Source organism: Triturus cristatus, chromosome 12 (assembly GCF_964204655.1).
Source record: "Triturus cristatus chromosome 12, aTriCri1.1, whole genome shotgun sequence".
Taxonomy (NCBI): Eukaryota; Metazoa; Chordata; class Amphibia; order Caudata; family Salamandridae; genus Triturus; species Triturus cristatus.
The window spans coordinates 237860419-237877099 of record NC_140595.1 but is presented as its reverse complement, the minus strand read 5'-3'; the positions used below and the strand labels follow the sequence as shown (position 1 = coordinate 237877099).

The window sequence follows — 16681 nt, the reverse complement described above, 5'->3', positions numbered from 1 at the left end:
GGCACCCTCTGCATACTTTTCACTTTTTCTGTGAGGGTTTGAATATGATCTTAAGTTATTGCAATGTGTGCCTCATCTGTCGTCATTCTCTCTGCCATATTTCTAAAGTGCTGCCAGAGGAGTGCGACTTTGTCACCCACGCCTCAGAACTTCCCCTCTAGTGCCATCCTGGTGTCTGTGATTGCCTGGAGTTTAGTTGCCAAAGAAATCTCTTCACTAGCTGCCTGTGCACCTACAAAAACGTCCGCCTGGCCCCATTACACAGCTGATCAGCAATCTGGTCGCAGCCCTTGGTCTGTGTCAGGGTGCACCAATCCGACCCCCTCTCCACCTCCAACAGATCAGGCTTTCCAAGTAGCAGGGGTGCAAGGATGATACAGGATGTTTGTGGAGCTAACTCAACGTCAATCCATCATGGCAGCTTGGCTACGCCCCTGAAATCCAGAATTAAACTAGGACAGGCCAGCACATTTTAATCGGATCAATGCAGATGTCTTTAGTACCCACAGTGTAATACAAGAGGCAGCCCCTACAGGGACATTGCCAAGAGAGAGGTGCTAGTATTCCTTGCACCTCAATGGGAAATCAACAAATACATTTTAGGTTCACGATTATATTAAACATAGCCTAGAAAATATTGAGCAAATTGTTGATGATGGAATTATGAAAGGCAATTTTATCAACCTATTTCCTGAAGACCAGAATGAGCCTATTCTTTGTAGGAATACAATGATGAATATCAGAAGGCTAACACCTCTACCTGAGGAATGAACAAAGCAACAGGGTGAATAAAAAGTAGCATCATTAGGAGCTGAAAAAGTTTGAACCAGTAAGTAGGGAGTTATTTTGTGCACTACAATGTCAACTTCACATAGTATTTTCTGCAGGGGGCACACTTCCTATGTGCCAAAGTGTTGGCAAGGGTAGTGAGATATCCAACACTTAAAAAACATGTAAGGGCAAAATTGTGCTACAGCCTAAGACTGGGAAGAAAGTAGGAGGAACAAACGTGATGTTTTTTTTTTTTTTGCCAATGGCCTGTCAATAAGAGAAACTCTGAAATAGCGATAACCTGAATGAGATAAGAATGGTATGGGTCAATCAGTACTAATCCTTGTAACTCATCTGACTAAGCTAACAAGTGACAATATTTCCAGTGTGCATTAACTAGAGAAGCTAGTTGTTTAGGAATCTGGAGACAGGTGACAGCGGTTCCTGCTAATGTAAAAGATGTTGGCTGGGTTGGCAGGCATCTCTAGATTCGGAGGATGGGTATTCTATCAGGGCGACAGAGTATTTTAATCCATTGTCCTGATGGAGTTTAGGCCATTTTTTGCAGTCTGAATCAGCCTCTTTAACACAAAACAGCATAAATAAAATCTGAGCCCTAATACCATCATTAAACTTGTGAAAAAAGACACCAGCATTAAATCTGATATACACAAAGTAATAGTTTCACTTCCTTTGTATGCGCCTGGGAGGACTTTACTTTTGTCAGTCTGTGTGGGATGCTCACTAGGGACTTAATGTGCCTCCTGTCTTGCCCAGTGCCACACAGCCTGCATCATAACCCCACTTGCTCCGGCCCATAAAGAGTATTCTGATGGATATTTCTATCTGCAGATTCTTCACCTCTGAATACTCCCAAAGTGCCAGACTGGATCTGAAAAGGTTTTTTAATAGCAGTGCTCCCACATGCCACTAGGTACTACTGTGTGGGCTTTTCACTGGCTCCACATTCAGTTGGAAGTGATGTTGCAGAGCTGCACATAAGTGCCACCCGCCGTGCTGATATCAGTTCCTTTTTGACCGAGATCCTGATCTCAGCTCCCAGACTTTGATATTTTTTTCTGACGACTTCTAAAATGATTTCACCAGGTTTTTTCTGACCCAGGGCATGATGTTGTTTCTTCTGATAATTGGTTAACTAATTTTTCAAAAGTTTATAGTGGTGGCATCCCAACTACCACGCCTACTGGCAGTGATGTAGTAATGTCTTGCTGCTTTGTTGTGGACCACAATGATGGACTCAAAGCCATTAACATATGCACTAAGGGAAAGGCTCCAGGCCCTGATGGGGTCCCTGTAGATTTATTCAAGGCAAACATCGATTGATGGGCACCTCTCCTAACTAACATTTTGAGGGCTTTTCCAAATCTGGTCTACTCCTCTCTTGGTCCCATGGTATTACTGTGTCAATCTTCAAAAGGGCAACAAAAGCAATCAAAGTGTTATCGCCTTATATCTTTTTTTATTTAGCTACTCCTGTGAGCAGTGTCCCAGTGCTGAGCAGTTGGAAACAAGCTTAGGAGACAAACTGGAGAGGGAGGCCTAAAAAAGCCAAGTCTTGAGTTTTTTGAAAAACTGTGGCTCTGCCTGGGGATTGCCTCAGACTCAACAGAAGGGAATTCCAGAGTTTAGAAGCAAGAAAGCAAAAAGATCCATCACCAGCTCGAGCTTTCTTGATTCTGGGCAATTGCAAAAGTAGTGCCTCAAAGGACCTGAGGCATCTTCTAGGAGAGTATGGAGGGAGAAGAGAGTGTAGATACGTCAGCCCAGTCTTCCTATTGATCCTATAACCGTAGCAAAGGGCCTTAAAGGAAAGGCGCTTTTCTACCGAGAGCCAGTGCAGTTTCTGAAGTGCCTTACTAATAGATGCACACTTCGGGAGTTTAAGCAGCAGGCGAGCCACCTAATTCTGTATTCACTGGAGTCTCTTGATCCTATCCTGAGAGGCTCCCACGTATAAGACGTTACAATAGTCCACCTGAGAGACCACTAAAGCCTGGATCACACTTTTCTGGGCCAAGAATGGTAGGAGATGGATAAAATATTTGAGAGATCTAATAATGCCAAAACACTTGCCTGCTAAGGCTGTGATTAGACTCTCAAAAGTGAGTTTATCGTCAAACCAAACACCCAAGTTTTTAACCATGGGGTTAGGCTGAGCAAAGGGACCCAGGGATTCTGGTCACCAGGCTGAGGATCAGATCGTGGACTGCTTGCCAAGGATCTGGACCTCCATCTTACCTGCGTTAAACTTCAGTCAGTTAAGGTCCATCCATTGGGATACCTGAGACAAGCAGGGCCTCAAAGCCACAGCAGCAGCATCTGAGTTTTGGGATAAGGTGACGATCAGCTGAGTGTCGTTGGCATAGGATATTATTTTTAAGCCATGTCTCACAATGTTATCTGACAGGGGGCGGATGTACAAATTAAAAAGGGTAGAGCTCTGCAAGGAGCCCTGTGGAACTCCCTGAGGCAAACAAACCACTTTGGAGCAGAAAGGCTTCTGGAGGACCTGGAAAGTGCAGTTTTCCAGGAAAGATGCTAACCACTTTAGAGCTTTATGGCCGACACTGTAAGTCAACGTCCATGTCAGCTATGGCCCATATGAAGAAATAACCAAACTTTTTCACATCTCAAGTGAAGTAAGACAGGGTTGCGTCCTGGCTTCGTTTTATTCTGTACATCAATGGATTTGATTTCTAAACAAAATTAACTCTGCATTGATGTGCCATGCTTTGGCACTTGTCCCATATCTTCTCTTCTTTATGCAGATGACGTAGTGTTTATGGCTCTGACTTCACTTGGGCTTCTGCAGCTTTCTGATACATTTTAACTTTTGATCTTAACATAAATACAAAAACCAATCTTATGATCATAGGCCCGAAAAAATACAAATGTAATTCCTGTGTTGTAAATCAAACCAAGATTAGCTCTGTTTCCGCAAAGGGTATATCAGACCACTCTCCAGTATGGGTGCAAGTGGAGATGGGGAAGGGTAGCAATACTAGGTTGGCGCCCATAAACCCATGGCCCATTCCCAATCTGAATATCAAATTGAAGGTCACTCAGGAAATAGATCACTATTTTAGGGAAAATTAAGGTTCTGTAGACTCGGCACAGATCCTCTGGGAAGCCTTCAAAATGGTGATACGTGGACATGCAGTGTCCCAGATAGCAGGAGCAAAGAAGGAAAAGAATGCAGAGCTTCTCCAATTAGAAGAGGAGATACTGAAATTAGAAAGTGAACTTTCTGCACCAGAGGGGCGAGATAGTGCGCACATTCTCAAGTTGAAGCAGGAGGAGTATAGGGGTGAAGTGAGGGACAGGCGAGAACGCTGGATAGACACAAGTTAGGGCGCATATATGAGCTAGGGGACAAAGCTGGGAAACTGCTGGTGTGGCTAGACAGGAGAGAAATGGCGAGTCGGCTGGTCACAGAACTTGTAATGGATTTTGGGGACGGTCTCACAGACATGCAAGACATTGCTAACAAATTTGCTTGATATTATGAGCAACTTTATATGTTTACGGTCACCAGGCCGGACAGGGAAGTGAAAGGGCTGTTGTCGGAAATGCAATCTACCGTTACTAACGGAAGGAGATAGAACTTCGCTAGATAGTGACCTCGCCTAGGAAGAAATAACTCAAGCTATTCGGAATCTCCAGACAGGGAAGGCGATGGGCCCAAATGGTCTCCTGATTGAGCTTTATAAAATAAGGCCGGATAGAATAGCGCCCCACCTTAAGGCGATGTATGAAGAGAGCCTTGGGAAGGGACGCCTCCTGCTAGACCAGAGGATAGCCACTCTGGCGGTGATATATAAAGATGGAAAACCTAAACATAAATGCTCTTCATATCGACCCATATCGCTGCTGAATGCAGAGGTCCAAATTCTGGCTAAATTATTGGCCACCAGACTGGCTCGGGTAAATTCTGGTTTAGTCCATCTGGACCAATCTGGCTTTATGCCGTCCAGAAACACATCATAAATCTTGCGACAATTGTATGGAGTGATGGGAAGGGTGGACACTATAAGAGAAGACGCAGTGGTGATGTCCTTGGATCCCACCATGGCATTTGATACCATTGAATGGCCATATCTCTTGCTATCCTGGAAAAACTTGGGTTTGGGCCAAAATGTATTGGCTGGATACGACTCCTATATGCTGACCCCCTCACCCAGGTAGTTGCTAATAAGAAAAAGTCTGCCATTTTTTAACTCCGCAGTGGGACACGACAGGGGTGTCCCTTGTCACCGCTATTATTTGCGTTAATGTTAGAGCCCCTAGCCTACTGGAATCGGAACGACCCTATAATTCGGGGACTGCGATGGGCAGAGCGTTGGGAAGACCGTATCTCCCTATACACAGACGACATTCTGCTACACTTGGCCTCCCCAGAGAGGCCCCTATATAGGGTTCTTAATATATTTACTAACTTTGGTACCTATTCCGGTTATACCATTAACTGGTCAAAATCAATAATATTTGTATTGTATGGCTATCCGCCAGCCTTCCTCAGGGACTGCAAAGTGACGATAGCCAAAGATGGCTTTAAATATCTAGGGCTGTTCATTACGAAAGATCCCAAACTTTACTATGCTTCCAACTTGCTACCGCCGCTGTAGCGGCTATGGTACGATGTGGAATACTGGAAGACGCTTCAGCTATCACTACTAGGTAGAGCGGTGCTCTTCAAGATGATGTTGTTGCCTCGTTTCATGTACATCCTCCATAACTCACCCAACATTGCCCCACATCTTATTTTGCAGCGGTGGAAAGTGCGCAGAGAACGCTTCTCTGGGGCAATAGACCACCACGAATATCATTCCCGAAATTAGTAAAGTGCTGGTATGATGGAGGCATGGGGCTGCCAAATATTAAAAAGTATTACTGGGTTGCGCAGCTAGCCGCCATTAACCATTGCGTATACCGACCTCAGAATGATCCAGGATATGCTATGGATAGGTGGCTCCTGTCTGGAATTAATCATACACAAGCTTTATATTCCAGACCCACGAAATTCGGTCTGACAGGCCCCACAAAACACTTGGTGCAGGTGTGGCATTCGGTACAGAGGAGTATGGGATGGGCTAAGACCATAACAGTGACCACTCCGTTGTGGGATACGGAACAATTTGGCTCCCTCTGGCTAACAAAGGGTTTTGATAAATGAGATACCAGTGGGCTATCTCGGGTGGGGGACCTTTTGAAAAAGGGAGAGGTAATGTCCTTCGCGACACTGCAACAAGAACATGAGTTGGTGGACACCGAGAGATTCGGGTACCTGCAGGTACAACATGCCTTGAGGACGGTGATCCCGACAGATGTAATCGCCTCTGGAGGATATAAGGCAATTTCCCTGACCTACTCGAAATTGATTAACCACTCACGAGATCCCCTTCCGCAACTCCGTGAAAAGTGGGAGAAGGACTTGTCGGAGCTAGAGGAGGAGGAGTGGCAGGAGGCGTTGGCATCGCCAAAGGAGGTATCAATATCCTTTAAAATGAAGTTAGTGCAACTGAAAATATTGCACAGAATATATGTCACGTGCCTGCTTTGGTCAAGATGGGATATAGAAAAGACCCTAACTGCAGAAGGCAATGTGGCGTGGAGGGTAAGTTCCTGCATATTATATGGGAATGTCCATACATTAGTAGTTACTGGAGTGCTGTTGTCCGTTGCATGGGGGAAGTACTGGGAGAGAGGCTAGCACCAGAGCCAAAATGCTGTTTGCTACACGTCTGGGAACCAACAGATTTGGGCAGTAAAGAGAGAACATGGGTGTCTCTGGGTGAGATGGTAGCTAAGACACATAGCAAGAAATGGGGGGCACAGGATGTACCGACAGTGAAGGAATGGGAAAATGATATGGACTGGCGCATGTTCAGGGAGGAAACAGTATGTGTCCAAGGGGTGCCTGAGAAAGTGGATGGAAATATGGGGTACATGGAATGCTTACAGGGGGGATATGTGTGTACCGCCCAGATTACCGTTGTAAGCCTCCTCAGGCAGACTGGACATTTGAGATTCAAGAACAATCTAACCAAGGGCTGGTATTACTTAATGAAACTGACCCATGTCTTCCGCGTCAATGATTCTGGTGAATTGACTTCTGCATTAATTGTAAAATATGTACTGTTTGCTGCAATCAATAAAAATAAATTAAAAAAAAGATTAGCTCTGTTTCCACTTTTTCTTATTCGAGGGTCCTATTTTATGATGCCTGTGTGTGGTCCCCGTTGGATCGCATCAGGGATGGGCTTTTGGGAGAAGTATAGTGGCACTGTTTAACTGTGGCTTAAAGCTGGGTAGAGCTTCGAGGCAATTGCTTACACAGACACCCTGCATCAGAGAATTACTTACGGTTTACAAGTTAAAAGGCCTCTGAATTGCATCATATGGTGTGGTGCTATGGGGAATACAGGGCTATGATGATAATCAGAAAGTAGAGAATAGATTTCCGAGAAGGTTGCCTACTGGCCCTCAGAGCACATGCACCCATTTGTGTCATTCAGAATTAGGGTTGGACTACATTAACCATTATATCGGGGTATGTCCTGCTCTTTTTTGGCTCTCCATCTGGATCAAAAGTCAAACTTTTACTTGGCTGTTATTGGAAGACTATATCGGTCTAGATGAGGCCACGGCGATTCGGTGGCTAGCTTATATTGAGAATTTCAGCTGTAACCTGAACATGTCAGAATTATTTGATAGCCCTGATGATTTGTTTGTTTCTTGTAAGAATGTTTTTTAAAGAATAGCTGTTTAGTCATGTGCCAACTCAGTCATGTGTGAATTGAGTCTCAAAAACATATGTTGAGTAATTATTTGCCAATAATTACTAGTCAATGGATTGAACCTTACTTTGTTTCGGTTTCTCATGGCCCTCAGAGAATATGTTAAAATGATCACTGCATTTTATGGTTGCTTTTCCCATGCCTGTTTCATTTAATGTGATTTTACCTGTTTGTCCTTGTGACTCTTGCTCTCCCTAGTCGATGAAGCACTTTCTGTTATTTTGTAAATTTTATGTGCCTTTTAGGCACAATTTTTCTGTTCAATTTTTGAGGTGTGCCAACCTCAGGCGATGTAGACAAGCCATGGTTTTTATTCAAACGATATCCTCAATACACGTTTGTTTAGCAGTAGTTAAGTACCTGCAGAGTGCTATTAGAATGAGAAATTATTTATGATGATCTTTTGATTTGTAATGTCTTTTTTTATATACTGTTCGTTTATATCTTATTAGCTTGTCCTGTGAGTGAATTAATTGAGATGATGGATATTATGACAGTCATTTTTATTCTGTGGTTGTATCTTTTATGGTTGACTTATTTAAAACCAAACAGAGAAGTGAGGAAAAAGATTTCAGTAGTGTGCTAGGGAGCTATGTCCTTACTCAAAATGATAGGTTTCTATCCATTCCGTAACTGCAGGAAGCAGACATCGACCACAAACCTGCACAAGTTTGTTCTTTGTCTGGGTTTGAGACAGAACTCTTTAGTCATACAATAAGTGCCCTCTCATGCACTTAAAGGGGATCCGAGAAGGGGAGGCAAAGCTGTATTTCGCCAAGCACAAGAATTCTCACCCTATGCCTAAGTACTGCTCCCCATCCACGTCACAGGAGAGGACTTAGTACCAGTCCAGAGACCCTTCTCATACCTTGTCAATGTTGCGCTCCTTCTCGAAATTGTAGCCCAAGTGTAAGCATAATAAAGCAAAGTGGGGCTCAAACCCATCCCACCACTCGCACTTCAAAGAGAAGGCACAAGAGCGATGGTTTCGGCAATGGAACGATTCTGCAGCTGACGCTAATGCATGCCAAATTATCATGCCTTCATCGACCTCGTAGCAGATCAAGGCCATGCTGCAAATATTTGGTGACCTTTTTGCTTCCCTAGTGCACTTCATGGAACCACAGGCACCTCCAATTGGGTTGCCACAAGCAGCTCTATCCCTGGTGTATCTGTGCCCTTGGGACCCATAACTGGACCTACACCAACGCTAGTACAGACTTCTACTCTAGCCCTGAAATCTATGATGGTCCTTGCTACACCATTGCAGGTACAAATGAACCAAAGGATCAAATGCCAACACCAATGTCAGTCCCCCCCCGAATTAATTACAGCTTGAGCCCTACTTATGTTGCGCTATGAATTCCCAAAAGCTCAACTGGTGTTGATACAACCTGATTCTAATCAGTTACCTTTGCCATGTTGCAACTACAAGCAGAGGCTCCATTATCCTTTTGGTTCTGACTCTGAACCTATGCCAGAGTAGGGGTATCTGCACCCCAGTATGTTGATGATGATTATGGTGATTTTGCTCTCTTGCTCACCCTTCACTTTATTGATTATAGTTAGAATTTTGAATTTAGCACACTACAATTAGACGCTACCATATCTGGCATGAGTTTATTTTGCTTCAAAGTATAAATCAAACATTGTAAAAGAAGCAAGTTTGTAGCATGTTTTGTTATCATTTATTATTGCTTCTTCTTCTGTACGTCCTGAGGGCCAACTGTTATACCTGACATGATTCTCACCTAAACCTTTTGCCTTTACACCTGTTTTGCTCAATTTGTTTTTGTTGGCTGCAGGAATCTGCACACCAAACCACTGCTAACCCATGCTAATGTGCTTGTGCTCACTCCTGTCAACATGGTAAGATTGGCTTACACCCAATTGGCACCTTTAATTAACTTAGACGTCCCTAGTAAAGTGGTACTACAGGTACCCAGGGAATGTAAATTAAATGCTACTTGTGGGCCTGCAGCACTTATTGTGCCACCCACTTAAGTAACCCTTTCAAACCTCTCTGAGGCCTGCCATCGCAGCCTATTTTTAAACAGCCATTTTCGGCCTTGCAGAATAAATCTTTTGCCTGGCCTAAATCTTCCTTTTTAATACATATAAATCACTCCTATGGTAGACTCCAAACAGAAGAGAGGGCAGGGTGCTTTGTATTTGAAAAGTTGGACATGTACTTTTAAGTTTCACGTATCCTGGTAGTGAAAAACTCTCAAATGTTTTTCACGATTGCAAGGCCTACCTCTCTCATTGGATAACATTGGGTTAACTTATTACATTTAATAAGTGATAACTTTTGTTTAGGAGCAGGTGGGAATGTCATATTTGGTATCCAAGGAATTGTAATTTAAAAAATCTCTTTAATGGTAAAGTTGGATTTTAAGTCACAATTCTAAAAATGCTACTTTTAAAAAGTTGCCAATGTATTGTCCTAAATATTTGGTGTCTGCAGCCCGTATCCTGGTTCACATGACCAGATTTAGTTGACAGTTGGCCTTTATGGTTTCCTGCCAGAAGGTATCACAAAAGAGGGTCTGGATGTTGGAAGGACAGGCCATGCTTACTTGATTTGGGGGAGGACGGAGCTGTCCCCTACCACGTTTGCACTTGAAAGGCACTGGCCCAGCACCCTCACAAAGGACTTAACACTAGCCTATATTACCCCCAGACAAATTGGACCCAGGACAGGGAGGCAGGCAATTCTAGACACTGTTGTGGGATGGGGGGGGGGGGGAGAACTCCAGAAGCTTCTCTTACTTCAAAAGGGGCGCCAAGTATAACAAACATTTGCAATGCAAATTGGTCTAGCATTTGCGAGAGTTAGAGGTATTGGCGATGTAAACGACAATGTCTTTTACCCATGTGTTTTGGATTGCAGTGGAGTGGATATATGTGGTGTGGAGTGGAATTATGTGGGCTGGATTCGAATTGTTAGTTGTGGAATTGTGTATGTTGGAATTGTGTGGTGTGGAGTGTATTTGTGTAGTGGAATTATGTGGCATGGTGTGCAGTGGAAATATGTGGTATTGAGTGTATTGGAATTATGTGGAGTAGGATTGTGTGTCATAGAGTGTAATTATGTGGAATGGTATGTTGTGGAGTGGTATGTTGTGGAGTTGAATTATGTGGTGTGCTGTGGAATTTTGTGGCATGGTATGGAATTTGGTGGTGTGTCTTGGATGTATGTGGTGTCAACCCCCAGTGACATTTGTGTTCATGAATTGTACAGGGGGCTTGAACAATGCAGGGTGCTGCTTTCATTGCTAATGGCCCTAGGGCTTTGCAAAGCTCTGCTTCTAAATGCATTTGGCAATGGGGATCCCACAAACCACAGTGGATGTGCAGTGCCTGCTAATCTCCCTCCAGGCATCTGCAAAGCCAATAGGTCTTGGCAATATGAGATCTATAAGCTTTGTCAATGTTAATGTGTTTCAGCATTGCATGGCTAGATGGCGTTACCCAGGCAGATGCAGCACCCAAGCGCCCGCAGCTGACACAATGTTATTTGTGTCATCACAAGCATAAACACTGGCGTTAGTACCACCCTATGAGGCACTTCCCTTGTGAGTGGAGGTGGGGAGACAGTGGCCATGCATCTCGAATGGAGGTGGACAATGGGTGGCGCTGCAGGGAAGAACAAGTGCAGGACTGCTATAGAGAAGATAGTCCTGGTGCAAACTGCCATAAAGAAAAAATGGCACAGGAAAAACTAAAATACAAAGCGGAGGGAGGAGGGTCCAATGGAAAATTTAGAGACCTGCACAGATACTTTCCCTAAGAGACTCAGAAACACACTAAATTATCTGTGGGTCCATTATGTTACACAGCGCCCTCTGGCGTCTTGTACACAACCGGATAGTACTTACTCATACACAGGGAAGTCCTAATTAAGAGATGGAATCCACTCACTCACCAAGGTGACAAGCTTAATCATCTGGGATCTCCTCCCGGCTGTAACTCCTAGTACAGCCGAGGCCTACAACCCCCTCACTGAGAGGGAGGAGCTCTGGGATGTTTTAAACAATTGCTAGGATACACTAAAATCCACTGGATGATGAGCTGAAGTAAGTTACTCAGTGATGGGCGCAGTGTAACCTAATAGACTCACAGATAATTTAGTGTGTTTCTTAGTCTCTTAGGGAAAGTATCTGTCCTGGTCTCTAAATTTTCCCTTGGACCCTCCGCTTTGTATTTTTGTTTTTGAGCAGCCTTGGCTGCGGGTCCCTTTTTACTTATATGCATTCAGACTTGTGATTGCAAGTAGATAGCTCTAGTTTCTGAACTCACCTTCACTTCATTTATTTGTGGCATATAAGAAGGCGGAACTTATGGGTCTAGCCTTTGATGACGACACTGTACAATCTATCCTAACGACCAGTCCCAGCATTATTGACACGATACAAAGTGCCAGTGCAGGTCAAGGTGATGACTGGGCCTCGTTATTGGTACTCAGGAAATCGCATTCACGTACCGTAGTACATGGTGCGATTATGACTGAATATTTAAAACCACACTGTTCCCCAACTGGCTTAATAGTTACAAACACCCCAAGACTCTTTCTGAAAGATAAAACATTCCTGAAAGATTGGTCTCTTATCGCGTGGCAATGCACGCGTTATTGGCAAGTGTTGATAATTAGCACAGCCAAACGCGTTGCTGATACCATCCTTCTTGAAATACAAGCATTGGACGCGCAGATCAAATCTGTTATCACAGTCACTCTTTTTAAAAAGAACAAAGAGGAATCCAATAAACAAAATAAAGAGTTCAAAGGTTCTATATTGATGGCCAAAATTGAGAAATTTAAAAAGGATTTGGCAAGCTTCACGATGGAGAAGGTTTATCTGTACATTAGTGACAATTTTGTTCCACCTGGGTTCAACAAAAAGGGCAAGCGCTACGGATCAAACTATTCATCGTCGGGCACGGATGAGTGGTCTAGTGATTCTGATTCCACAAACCAACAGGGGCAATCAAACAGAGGTTGTGGGCATAATAAGAGTTTTCATAATAGAGGTCGATCTTTTGGCCGCCCTCAAACACAACGGTGGCCCCCGGGATCATGGGGCTATTCAAACCCACCCTTTCCCCCGCAAACATTGCCCTTCCAGCCATATCCCCAATTCTACAACAACCACTTTTTTTAGGGCAAGGTCGGGGACGCGCCAGAGGCAGGCGAAGAGACCAACAGGCCCAGGTGCATTTGACCCCTCCCTCGTCACCACCAGGCACGCGCAGCAAAACAAAAGGTATCCAACCAGGGACGAGCAAGGATTAAGTCTTGTGGTGAATCTCAGTAATTAGGCCTTGACATCAGATGAACATGCAGCCTTGAATAGAGGGCTAGGATTTGTACCCTTCATTGGAGGGGATCCCTTCCAAATCATACTCCAATTTTTCTTCAAAAATAAGGATACCACCAATGTGGCAACTGAACCCCTCAACACTGGGTTGAAAAATCGTTTGACTTCCAACCCCCACCCCCCCCCCCCGAGTCATCTTGTTCCAGTTCAAGTTTTAACGTTTGAAAAAGCTGTTACAAATGATGTCAATGCTTTGAGTACCACCAAAAACCGGTTCTTTCACAATCCACCGGGCAATGAGAAAAAAGCTTTACAAACGTTGGCAACTGATCCTTCGATTACCATCAAGTCGGCGGATAAAGGTGGTGCCATTGTTGTAATGAACACCCCGACATACCGCGCAGAATGTTTGCGCCAACTCGGTGACACTCGCTTTTATCAGCCACTGAGTGAAATGTCCAGCTAACTATAACACCCCTGAAACCTATGTTTTTTTCTGTGAAAAAATAAATATACATATATATATATATATATATATATATATATATATATATTCACTAAAAAAACCATAGGTTTCACACACGTTATAGTTAGGAATTAGCATTTAAAAAACCTTGCAAATTCACTGAAATAACCATAGGTTTCACACAAGTTATAGTTAGCTGGACATTTCACTCGTAAAAAACCATTGAAATTCCCCCGTTATAGTTAGTTCAGCTAACTATAACTCGCGCGACCGCAATCCACTGCTGATGACGTCACATATTACATCACTGATGACGTCATCCAGTGAGTGTGTGTTTCTGTAAAGTTTAAATATGTATAATATATATAGGGAAAGGCCTGTGGAAGAATGAGTGGCTGTACAAGTGTGTGAATGGATGATTTTCTAGGTGCGTAACTGACTCTATAAGTGAGTCATTTGAGATGTCATCAGTGATGTCATGAGTGATGTCACTGACCATGTCATGAGTGATGTAATATGTGACGTCATCAGCAGTGGATTGCGGTCGCGCGAGTTATAGTTAGCTGAACTAACTATAACGGGGGAATTTCAATGGTTTTTTACGAGTGAAATGTCCAGCTAACTATAACATGTGTGAAACCTATGGTTTTTTCAGTGAATTTGCAAGGTTTTTTAAATGCTAATTCCTAACTATAACGTGTGTGAAACCTATGTTTTTTTTAGTGAATTTGCAAGGTTTTTTTAAATGCTAATTTATGTATGTATTATTATATTTTATATATATTTATTTTACAATAAACTGGCTATGTATATAGTTATAGATTGACTGTATCCTGTAATATGGAATGGCTCAGCTCTTTTTTTATGAATTTGGATAAAGTTGAACAGCATAGTTAATATCTTCTATAAACTTAAACAGTTTAAAATGTCTTTTTTTTTTTAAGGGTTTTTCACGGTGCGCGCACCGGCAATTTTTTTTATTAAACTAAATGTTATTTTTTGATTTACGAGGTCCTTTAGGGACCCCCTAAGAAGGTCTAGGGGGTCAGGGATTCTCTACCCTGCCCCCTTTTCACGTTCTCCACTTGTGTTTTTAGCTCTCTTCTGCCTCTAAAACTCAAAATGGCGGCTGGGGGGTGCGCGCACCGTGCGCGCACCCCGCGATTTTTTGAAAAAAAATAAAATGTTTTTTTCACCCTTCGGAGTCCTTCAGGGACCCCCTGACAAAGGCTAGGGGGTCAGGAACTCTCTACCCTGCCCCCTTTTCACGTTCTCCACCTTTCTTTTTCACTGTCGCACACAAAACGGCATCCGACACTTCCTGATTTCGACCGATTGGAATGTTGACTGACATCTAACCACCAATCAGAATTACGCTCGCGGACATTTGGTGCGCGCACCGTGCGCGCACCGTGCGCGCATATAGATATTTATGTACTTTTAACTGCAATTTTCTCAGGAACTACTGAAAAGATTGACACCATATATGCAAAAGGCACATGCCTGACCTGAGGACTACCTCTTTGCCAAATTTTAAGTAATTCTGTTCAGCCGTTCGGGCTGTACCTTCGACTACAGGTCCTATGGGGAAAACGCATTTTGGGACCCCCCTTTTTTCTCAGCCCCCGCTTGACGAATCACCCCGAGACTTTCAGGGTAGGAGCTGAGCGGAGCGCCCCATTAGTTTTGAGATTTTCACGAAGATAAGTCAACCGGCGCCAAAGTTATTCAAAATAGAATTTTCAGATTTCCTATGGGAACTCGGTCCTAACTATAACTATCTACTGGCGACCGCTAGTAGATAATATATATATATATATATATATATATATATATATATATATATATTCACTAAAAAAAACATAGGTTTCAGAGACGTTATAGTTAGAAATTAGCATTTAAAAAACACCTTTGAAATTCACTGAAAAAACTATAGGTTTCAGAGACGTTATAGTTAGAAATTAGCATTTTAAAAAACCTTAGAAATTCACTGAAAAAACCATAGGTTTCAGGGGTATTATAGTTAGCTGGCCATTTCACTCGTACAAACCCATAGAAATTCCTCCGTTATAGTTAGTTCTGCTAACTATAACTCGCGTGCCCGCAATGCACTGCTGATGATGTCACATATTGCATCATTCATGACTTGGCCAGTGACATCACTGATGACATCATCCATGTGACAATCTGATACACCTCATTGCACACTAGTATAAACTTTCATCACTCACTGTAAAATACAGAGTACCATATTTGAAACCATTGACATACCAATACCAGTTACTACATACCCACTCACTGATTCCTAAGTCTACACACACAACTCCCCATTCAACAACAGAATCATTTATACATGCAGTCACTAATTAGTAGAGCACTATCAAATGCACTTATACACATATATAGACATTGACACATCAGCAGTCATCTTAGTCGGTTATGCAGTCATCCTACTCACTCATGAAAAAAAATTAATCACACATTTACTCACTTACACAATTATCCAACAACACCTCATTTATTCAAACACATAGTAACTCATAGTTAATATGTTAAAAAATCACCATTACAATTATACACTCATTCATATAGTTACTCTCACAATCACTGACTCTTACACATTCTTATTTATATACACCAACTCTCACATACAATGCCTTTTATTTTTTTACTTTGTTGAAGATGTACAACTAAAACATATATTCGCTCACCAACACACAAATAAATACACTCAGTGACCCAAACAACTGTTTCCACATGCACTCTTAAACCTATACACCTAGTCAGTCAGTCAGTCAAAAAGGCTTTATTTCGATAAAAATTATCATAAAAGCATCACAATTTAAAAATTTACAAAGAAATTTGATTATAAGTTCATCTAAAAATATACCTTTTCAGTAAAAGTAAATAAATACATCAACATATTAAAAAAGGATTAAACAAGTGTTTTTAGCCTTTTTCTTCTAATGGCCCATGCCCATGATAAAAATTTTGCCAGAACACAAGCATAAAAAGGGCGGGAATCCGACATTAAAATGCGCAATGCTTCAACATGATGCCTGGTTCCCAACAAGCGACACAAATGCTTTAGCCATCTGCTTCTTGGGTGAGCATACTCCTTACATTCAAATAGGAAGTGTGCCACAGTCTCTTCTCTGGACGTGCAAAATGGGCAGAGATCAGTGATCTGATCTTTGGATTTCCACCGAGAGGTAAACGCACGAAGAGGGAGAGAACCAGTTCTAAATTTAAAATAAAGGGACCTATCAAAGGGTCTTTCGATGATATCTAGGTATGGTTCCCGGAAA

At 42.7% G+C, this 16681-nt stretch overlaps 1 protein-coding gene across 1 annotated transcript in view; it reads left to right on the top strand.

Annotated features, from left to right (window-relative positions):
* TMEM170A (transmembrane protein 170A) overlaps positions 1 to 16681 on the top strand; it is a 178816-nt gene that overhangs the window by 91992 nt on the left and 70143 nt on the right. The window lies entirely within an intron of this gene.